This window comes from Nannobrachium achirus (assembly GCF_963921795.1).
Source record: "Nannobrachium achirus genome assembly, chromosome: 13".
NCBI classification, from domain to species: Eukaryota; Metazoa; Chordata; class Actinopteri; order Myctophiformes; family Myctophidae; genus Nannobrachium; species Nannobrachium achirus.
Genome location: NC_137833.1, coordinates 36834409 through 36844916, shown reverse-complemented (window position 1 = coordinate 36844916; position 10508 = coordinate 36834409). Strand labels below are relative to the sequence as shown.

Genomic DNA, 10508 nt, shown 5'->3' with positions numbered 1-10508 from the left:
CGGAAACATCGCGAAAAAAAGTTATGGCCATTTGTATATTCACTGTCCCATTGACTCCACTACACAGGAAAGGAAATATATTATAGAAACGAAAAAATCTGCTTTAAGTAGCATATGAGGGGTCAAACTGGAGGGTTTTCATGATTCTGAATCCATTGCAAGCATTTGTTTTGCACAAAAACATTCCTTGGGCTAGAAAACGAACCAAAAAAACGGTGAAAAGTGATGACTCATCACTGTGATGACTGTGAAAAGTGATGATTCATCACTTTTCACACTTTTGTTGTTTAGTTTTCTAGCCCAAGGAATGTTTTTGTGCAAAACAAATGCTTGCAATGGATTCAGAATCATGAAAACCTTCCGGTTTGACCCCTCACATGCTACTTAAAGCAGATTTTTTTTCGTTTTTATAAAATATTTCCTTTCCTGTGTAATGGATTCAATGGGACAGTGAATATACAAATGGCCATAACTTTTTTTCGCGATGTTTCCGGCAGAGCAGGCCTCTCATTCTGTGGACCTTAATGACCAAACTAATAGATAAAACAGAAATAAAAAGTGCGGCAGAACATCACAGGTCCTCTCCCATTTTGAGGGACTGGATCCCCGGCTAAATAGTCTGCAGTAAGGTACTCATATTCGGTTGGGCTAAACATGCCACACCACCGGTATGGTTCTATAAATGTGTGTCCTCCTCCCTGTTATCTCCATCTAAACTTGTTCTACTGCCAACCCAGTAAAGCAAAAAGACAAATGGACAGGGACTGCCCAGTGCCCAGCCCACTCATTGCTGAAAGACTCTGTCGCCCCCCCTTTCCATACGCCCATGACTCGTACTGTAAATGAGGCCAGGAAGTCGACTCGCCAGTGCTGTATGCAAGTTAGTTCTGTAAAGTCTACTTTAATGAGCCTAAGGATATTCACAATTGCCGGTGAGCAAATGGATCTGGATGAAACATCACGAATCTCAAGGACAAATGGTAGATATTAAATTCTTTTTTTGATTCTTCATAGGAAGACATTGGCATGTGCTATAGCAGGGCGTCATAACTGCAAACAGAGCTTTACTTTAGATCAGGGGTCTTTAACGTTTTCAGGCCAAGGACCCCTTAGCTGAGAGAGAGATGAAGCAGGGTCCCCCCTCTACAGATTTCATAGATAGATTCATAGACTTGTTTGACAGCACTGTCATCAGTCTATGTTGGATTCGTGTTTTTAGTTAACTTGACCTTTCACTCTGTGCTTGGTCTGCTCTTTTTTTTTTTACCTCTACACCAAACCTATTTGCCGAAATTAGCCGATCTACAAGCTCTCAACGCCTCGCAGCACAAGGCGTTGAGAGCTTGTAGATCTGCTATTTTTGGCTAAAGTTCTAATAATAATAACTCAGATTTATATAGCGCTTTTCTAAGTACCCAAAGACGCTTTACATGGGGGGCAAGAGAAAACTAAAACTAAAAGTAACTTTATTAGAGAAAACACATTAAATCTAAAGGATAAAACCATTAAAAACAATAAAGATAAAAAGTGGAAAGAGTTAACTTGGGTAAGAGGTGGGTTTTGAGGGTGGTTTTGAAGACTTTTAGGGTGGGGGCATCTCTGATTGTTTTGGGGAGTGCATATCAGAGGGTTGGGGCAGCAAAGTTCTCCTCAGAATAGGGATGCGAGGGTTCAAGTTGTTAATTTAAAAGAATGATCCTATCACAAAGATTTGGCGGCCCCCCTGTGGTAACTCTGAGGGCCTCCTAGGGGTCACGGACCCCCTGTTGAAGACCCTTGCAGCTTAGAAATAGTTTCATGTGAGGCGTTTCGTTGATGGTCTCATCCTGAAACACGAGAAGAGAGAACAAGCTTCAGTCTCTAGAATGACTTATTTCCCCCTGAATGTAGCTGATTAGGATAATCTGTCAAAGACCCCTCAGTTGACAATGTGCAATGTACAGTACATGCCCATCATGGACAGTGTACTCAAGTAGACCCTTTGTTGATTTATTGTTATTATTACAATTTATTTAATTGAAAACTCGTTTAGTTGTTGGATGCTGCATGTGAACGTCTCCTCGGGCTATGGAACTGGTACTGCAAGGAGGATGATAAAGAAATGTAAACGTTTTTATTTGAAATGTCGATTAATGAATTGCCAGAACTAGGAGTAATACACTAAGGGTAATACACAATCATTTACACAATTTACCAAGAGAAATCCTGGAATTTGTTAAATGTTAGTGTTTAAAGCAAAAATAAGAGGGCTGATGCATAGTCTGCAATTCAAATGAGCCATTTGTCATCATATGCAGTCGTCAGAACAGATTTCTTTATTTTAATGCTCAAAACAATGTTCATATGACTCTATGGAACTTGATTATGTTAATGTTGTCTACATTTCCATTGGGATGCATGCCAAGTACTATTTTGCATTTTCGGCAAAGAGCTTTGGTTTAGAGGGGAAAAAGAGCAGACTAAATACTGAGTGAAAGGTCAAGTTTATTTAGTATTGACGGTTCAAGTGGTTAAATATCTGAAAACACAAAGTTACCTGAATCCAAAATACACTGATGATCGTGCTGTCAAACGATGAAACTATATGTCATCTATGAAAAGGTTGTGGGGGTCCTCGCTTCAGCTCTCTCTCAACTAAGGGGTCCTTGGCCTGAAAATGTTGAAGACCCCTAGCATACACAAAACATCTTTGCTGGTAGTTTACCGCTTTCCTGCACCCTGTGCTTCCCTGGTGGGTAAGCATGTCTGGACATAACCGCTGCCTCTAGTTTATCTTTGTTTACACCAAACCTGAGCTCATCGTATCTTTGAAAAACAGAGCGAGCGAGGCCAAGACAAAGCACTTTCCAGTAAGGAATGTAATCCGCACTGTACAGTGCGGTATGTGTTCTGTGGCATGAATTTCAACGGGGAAAGGGTCGCGAGGGAATGGTGAGTCATAGTACAACACATGTCTAATGCTCATCTGCAGGGGTGTCGCACCAAATTCCGGGCCCTGGGTACAAGGATTCACCGTGGGCCCCCCATGAGTGCTTTAACTATTGAAAAATAGCAGATATACAAGCTCGCAGCGTGGCACTCTGTTCCGCGCTGAGCTATTTTTGAAGTCTTGAAGTCTTTGAAGTCTTGAAGTTTTTGAAGTCTTTGAATATTTCTATGTCAGTGGTGCTCAAACCTTTTCATGTGAAGGACCCCCAATATGATATGTATTTGGCCACGGACCCCCATCTAAAAATATTTCGTTCCAGCGACCCGGCCCCAGAAGCAAAATTTGAGTTATAAAAAAAATACATATACCGGTATTCAAAGATTTGCACACATTTGCAGGACTTTAAAAAAAATAGCAGATCTACAAGCTCTCAGCGTGGCACTCGGTGCCACACTGTGAGCTTGTATAGCTGCTATTTTTCAAAAGCTAAAGTACCAGTAAGACTCCCTAATCGGGAGATAAGCGACCGTTGGTCGCTTATCTCCACAAATATCACAGCCTCCACCTCTCACGTCATACGGGCAGCCATAGTTACACCTGGAATGTTGAATCTCCATATATGGAGATAACCTACCCATCACACAAAGTCTGACCTCACCAGCCCATACCTGGGCATGGACGACTTATATCCAGCAAGAGCCGTTGGCCGCCGCGTCCACGTCCATGGACGCGGCCGTGGACGCGTCCATGGACGCAAACGGCCGGCCGTCCCGGCCGTGGACGCGGCCGTGGACGCAGACGGCCGGGGACGCGGCCGGGGACGCGGCCGTGGACGCGGCCGTGGACGAGGCCGCGGCCGTGGACGCAAACGGCCGGCCGTGGACGCAAACGGCCGGCCGTGGACGGGTCCATGGACGAGGCCGCGAAAAAAAGGCAGCGAAAAAGAAAAAAAAAGGTGGCTATTGTATGTATTTTTTGATGGAGATTTCAAATATGACCTTCTTTTTTGCATAGGACAACTCTAACCTGCATCAATTGGTATTTTATAATTGCCAATTGTACCCCATCCATCTAAAAAACAAATTGGATGTCTATTGTATGTATTTTTTGATGGAGAATTCAAATATTAATTTCTTTTTGGGATAGGACAACTCTAACCTGCATCAATTGGTATTTTATAATTGCCAATTGTACCCTATCCATCTCAAAAACAAATTGGATGTCTATTGTATGTATTTTTTGATGGGGAATTCAAATGTTACCTTCTTTTTTAGATATGACAACTCTAACCTAAATCAATTGGTGCATCAACCTACTTACTATCTATCTATCTGTCTGTCTATCTATCTATCTATCTATCTATCTATCTATCTATCTATCTATCTATCTATCTATACTTCACCTTTAGTCCAGAAGAGAGTTCAGCCTCAGGAACTTGCACACATGGAACTGTGTCATGACTGTGTCATGGAGCTAAAACAGAGCTATGTTAAATACTCACAATGACTCTGATGGACCAATCAGGGTGGTGGTGGGGGGAGGGATCAACAATAGACAGAAACTGGATAATGCTTTGTTAACTGTCCCACCTAAGTCCCTGCTAGTCTGAACAAACATCACCTTCCCTCTCATAACACTACTACTACTACATTTATATAAAGCTGCTCTTGCATTTGAATTCAAGTCTGACACAAGTTAAGGTTAACTTAGGTAGTATTTCATTTCGCTGGCTTTTAGGGTCTGTGTGAGTGTGTAGGCTCACAAATTATTATAATTGTCATTAAGTGACTCTGAGATCTATCCATCCATCCATCCATCCATCCATCTATTTATTTATACTTACTGTTTACATTTTCTATAAATATTTATTTCTATATAAAACTCAGTTGTGTGGAGTTATTGTGTGCCCTTTCTTGTTGCTAAAGAGTCCATTTGTTCACTAGACATTAAGTCAAGGTTACTATTTTGAGTTGAAGCTAAGTGTTTTATTGCTTTGTGGTTTAACATGATTTAAAAGGCAAATTCATTGTTATGGTTACTTTAGAAGACTGCTTTTGCATTCATGAGTTAAGAGAGCCAAGCTAATTCAAAGAGTTAGGTTAAAGGAACACAAAACATGACCTAACTCACAGCTGCCATTGGACAGACAGTTACAACATACTCTTATCTTTCACAGAACAGACAATTATCATTTATTTTATCTATTTGAGACTATGTAGCTGCTCTAGGGGAAATAGAGCATTATATCAGCCTATTCAATTGATAATGACCAATGGGTGCCAGTTTCTAAGTAGTTAAAGCATATTAACATAACAATATATGTGGCCTAGACATGGATATTGCCCAATCAACTCGTAATCTACAGAAATGTCCACCACATCACACAGTATAAAACCTAGTAGGTTTAGTGGATTACCTATGTTAAATCATGTCAGGTTAGTTTGGTTCAAGGTTCAAGTATAATAATTTATGAGCCAAAAATGTGCACAAATGTACAATCACATCTAGGCTAGAATGATAACATAAAGTCCTGACTACTCCTTGTTATTGTGGTCCTAAATACTACAATGATTAGTTTGGATGCATTGCTTCTATCATGTCCAATTAAAAATAAATACATTACATATACAGAAATCTGCCTTCTCCTGTATTGTATTAGTGACATTCATTATAAATAGTAAAATAACAGGACAGAGCAAAAAAGGCCTCTGCAAAAAAGGCCTCTGCAACTAACCTAACCTAACACACACTATGTGTTAATGTTGATCAATATAATAATGTAAAAATACAAAGTTAAGTAGACCTAAGTAAGAAATAGTAAATACATTGTAATAATACATTGAAGGGGAAATGTAGGAAAACAAATGCAACTCAGCATTGAATTTATGGCAAACATTTTGCTACTCAACCCTTTCCAAATAATATACAATTAAGAAGTGGGATGTTCCACTTAGTAAGAGAAATAATTAATGACATATATTTTTTTTAAAAGCTAGAAGACTCACCTATTATAGTAACCATGTGAATTGCTAATAATGTTATGGGTCAGATGTGTAAAGATCTATCACATTGTATTGTTCTTTTCAGACTCAACAATAATAATGATGATGTTACTTAAATGCTGATCAATGTGTGAATCTGGCTCTTATCAGGTGTGTGTTTTCTCTCCCTGTCCTGTGCTGTCCTCAGTTAAACCAAGACAGTACTGTTGTGACCAATGTGGAAAAAGCCTTCAGCTCAATTTATTATCTCAAAGTAGACCAGAGAATTCATACCGGAGTGAAGCCATTCAGCTGTGAACAATGTGGGAAGTATTTTGCTCGTCTGGACAATTAAAAGATCATAAGCGTTCACATACTGGAGAGAAACCTTATTGTTGTGACCAGTGTGGGAAAAGATTTGTTCAAAAGGGGATTTTAAAAGAACACCAGAGAATTCACACTAGAGAGAAGCCCTATTGCTGTGACCAGTGTGGGAAAAGCTTTACTCGATTGTCTTATCTCAAAATACATGAACGAATTCACACAGGAGAGAAACCGTACAGCTGTGTCCAATGTGGGGAAAAGTTCAGTTTAACGGCTGCTCTGAAAGTACACCAGAGATTTCACACCGAAGAAAAGCCTTACTGCTGTGAACACTGTGGCAAACGTTTCACTGTAAAATCTAGCCTCGTACAACACAAGAAGATTCACACTTGAGAGAGACCTTACTGCTGTCACCAATGTGGGAAAAGGTTCACTCTGAAGACGGCTCTGAAAAGACACCTGAAAATCCACACTGGTGAGAAGCCATATACTGCTGTGTCCAGTGTGAGAAAAGGTTCAGTGATATTCATCATCTCAAAGCACACCAGAAAAATCACACTGGAAAGAAACCTTATTGCTGTGACCAGTGTGGAAAGAGCTTTCCTAGACTGGAACATATCAAAATACACCAACAAATTCACACCGGAGAGAAACCTTATATCTGTAACCAATGTGGGGAAAACTCTGTCAGGTACATGTCTACCGTTAGAGGCCACTGGCATGAGTGCCTTTTTAGCTCTGTTGGGGCTTGGTGAATGTACTCTGTTGTTGTTTTTTTAATTATTATCTTTGTAATGTATGGTCTTCTTACCCTGTGGGCCTTGAGCCTGTAATAAAGTATTGCTGTGCAGTGTGAGTGTCTGATTGCATGTGATCAGATAAAGACACAACAGAGGCCTTTTTTGCTCTGTCCTGTTATTTTACTATTTATAATGAATGTCACTAATACAATACAGGAGAAGGCAGATTTCTGTATGTATGTATGTAATGTATTTATTTTTAATTGGACATGATAGAAGCAATGCATCCAAACTAATCATTGTAGTATTTAGGACCACAATAACAAGGAGTAGTCAGGACTTTATGTTATCATTCTAGCCTAGATGTGATTGTACATTTGTGCTGTTTACATTTTTGTCTCATAAATTATTATACTTGAATCTTGAACCAAACTAACCTGACATGATTTAACATAGGTAATCCACTAAGCCTACTAGGTTTTATACTGTGTGATGTGGTGGACATTTCTGTAGATTACGAGTTGATTGGGCAATGTCCATGTCTAGGCCACATATATTGTTATGTTAATATGCTTTAACTACTTAGAAACTGGCACCCATTGGTCATTATCAATTGAATAGGCTGATATAATGCTCTATTTCCCCTAGAGCAGCTACATAGTCTCAAATAGATCAAATAAATGATAATTGTCTGTTCTGTGAAAGATAAGAGTATGTTGTAACTGTCTGTCCAATGGCAGCTGTGAGTTAGGTCATGTTTTGTGTTCCTTTAACCTAACTCTTTGAATTAGCTTGGCTCTCTTAACTCATGAATGCAAAAGCAGTCTTCTAAAGTAACCATAACAATGAATTTGCCTTTTAAATCATGTTAAACCACAAAGCAATAAAACACTTAGCTTCAACTCAAAATAGTAACCTTGACTTAATGTCTAGTGAACAAATGGACTCTTTAGCAACAAGAAAAGGCACACAATAACTCCACACAACTGAGTTTTATATAGAAATAAATATTTATAGAAAATGTAAACAGTAAGTATAAATAAATGGATGGATGGATGGATGGATGGATGGATGGATGGATGGATAGATCTCAGAGTCACTTAATGACAATTATAATAATTTGTGAGCCTAAAAGCCAGCAAAATGAAATACTACCTAAGTTAACCTTAACTTGTGTCAGACTTGAATTCAAATGCAAGAGCAGCTTTATATAAATGTAGTAGTAGTAGTGTTATGAGAGGGAAGGTGATGTTTGTTCAGACTAGCAGGGACTTAGGTGGGACAGTTAACAAAGCATTATCCAGTTTCTGTCTATTGTTGATCCCTCCCCCCACCACCACCCTGATTGGTCCATCAGAGTCATTGTGAGTATTTAACATGGCTCTGTTTTAGCTCCATGACACAGTCATGACACAGTTCCATGTGTGCAAGTTCCTGAGGCTGAACTCTCTTCTGGACTAAAGGTGAAGTATAAATAAATAGATGGATAGATGGATAGATAGATAGATAGATAGATAGATAGATAGATAGATAGATAGATAGATAGATAGTAAGTAGGTTGATGCACCAATTGATGCAGGTCAGAGTTGTCATATCTAAAAAAGAAGGTAACATTTGAATTCCCCATCAAAAAATACATACAATAGACATCTAATTTGTTTTTGAGATGGATAGGGTACAATTGGCAATTATAAAATACCAATTGATGCAGGTTAGAGTTGTCCTATCCCAAAAAGAAGGTAATATTTGAATTCTCCATCAAAAAATACATACAATAGACATCCAATTTGTTTTTTAGATGGATAGGGTACAATTGGCAATTATAAAATACCAATTGATGCAGGTTAGAGTTGTCCTATGCAAAAAAGAAGGTCATATTTGAATTCTCCATCAAAAAATACATACAATAGACACCTTTTTTTTTCTTTTTCGCTGCCTTTTTTTCGCGACCTCGTCCATGGACCCGTCCACGGCCGGCCGTTTGCGTCCACGGCCGGCCGTTTGCGTCCACGGCCGCGGCCTCGTCCACGGCCGCGTCCACGGCCGCGTCCCCGGCCGTCTGCGTCCACGGCCGCGTCCACGGTCGCGTCCACGGCCGGGACGGCCGGCCGTTTGCGTCCGTGGACGCGGCCTCGCGTCCACGGACGTTTTTTTCGCGGCCGCGTCCATGGACGCGTCCACGGTCGCGTCCATGGACGTGGACGCGGCGGCCAGCGGCTGTCTCTCCTTATATCTCCATATACGGAGATGGCCATATATGGAGATACGATGACATCACAGAGTCCACAGCTGATGATGTGGCGTGATGTCATACAATACACAAACAAGCCCTATATAAAGGGGCAATTCTCACCAGGGAAGAGAGCATTCCCCACTAGCTGAGTGTCTTAAGATGGTTGGATGTGATGATAAGCCACAAATAGGCCAAAAGTTTGTTTTACCAATTATCAAGACATACGGGCAGTTGACAGTTTGCCATTGTTACTCATTGAAGTTGAATCTCCATCTGAATCCCTTTTATGCCCATATATGGAGATCCCTGCTCTGAGTATCTGACATCACTAATCCCTTTTATGCCCATATATGGAGATCCCTGCTCTGAGTATCTGACATCACTAATCCCTTTTATGCCCATATACAGTATGGAGATCCCTAACAGAATCCATTTTATGCCCATATATGGAGATACCTGCTCTGAGTATCTGACATCACTGTGATGTCACCTGTTTATGCCTAAATATGGAGATCCCTGCTCTGAGTATCTGACATCACTGCGATCTCACCTGTGATGTCACAGTGACACATCACCTCAGTATCTGTGATGTCACAGTGACACATCACCTCAGTATCAGGCGTTACACGTATACATTGAGCAGGGCAAAGGTGTGACGTGTGTGACGGACGGACGGACGGACGGACGGACGGACGGACGGACGGCCGGTGGAGGTTTTCATACTAAACTGCGACCTTACGGTCGCAATAAAATAATTAAGGCCCCTAGTGGGCCCTAGTAACTCAGTCCCACTGTTTCCCCCATTGTGACGCCCCTGCTCATCGGCAACATACTGCTCAAAACTTGTGTGGGAGTGCAGTTCCTACACATACTCCTACATGCCCTCTGGTCTGCATTGCGGCCACTCGCACGCGGCTGCCTGCTTACCAGTAACCTCAGTTCTGTTGGCTTTTAGCCATGCTCCATCCCCACTTATAACATTCATTAGTGGCTCAGCCTCAGATCCCTTGTTCACCAAACAAACCGTATACCCAGTCGACATTATTCAAATCCCCACCGTGTCTAGAAATACTCAAATGTCAAGGCCTGGGGGCATTTCCGCCTTCCAATTAGAATTAGTGCCCACCCACAGAGGACTTTTGATTCTAACACGGCACTGTCGGCCACCCCCTGACCTCCATTCTCAACATGGAAAAAACGGTCAGGAGATATTTGCGGAACGGTGCCGGGACTTTAACACATCTACTGCCTCTTAATCTGAAGGTTGCTTGGTGCCTCGGTGCCACGTGGTTTCCTCCATA

General features: G+C 41.0%; 1 protein-coding gene across 2 annotated transcripts in view; it reads left to right on the top strand.

Annotated features, from left to right (window-relative positions):
* ccser2a (coiled-coil serine-rich protein 2a) overlaps positions 1-10508 on the top strand; it is a 115751-nt gene that overhangs the window by 60586 nt on the left and 44657 nt on the right. The window lies entirely within an intron of this gene.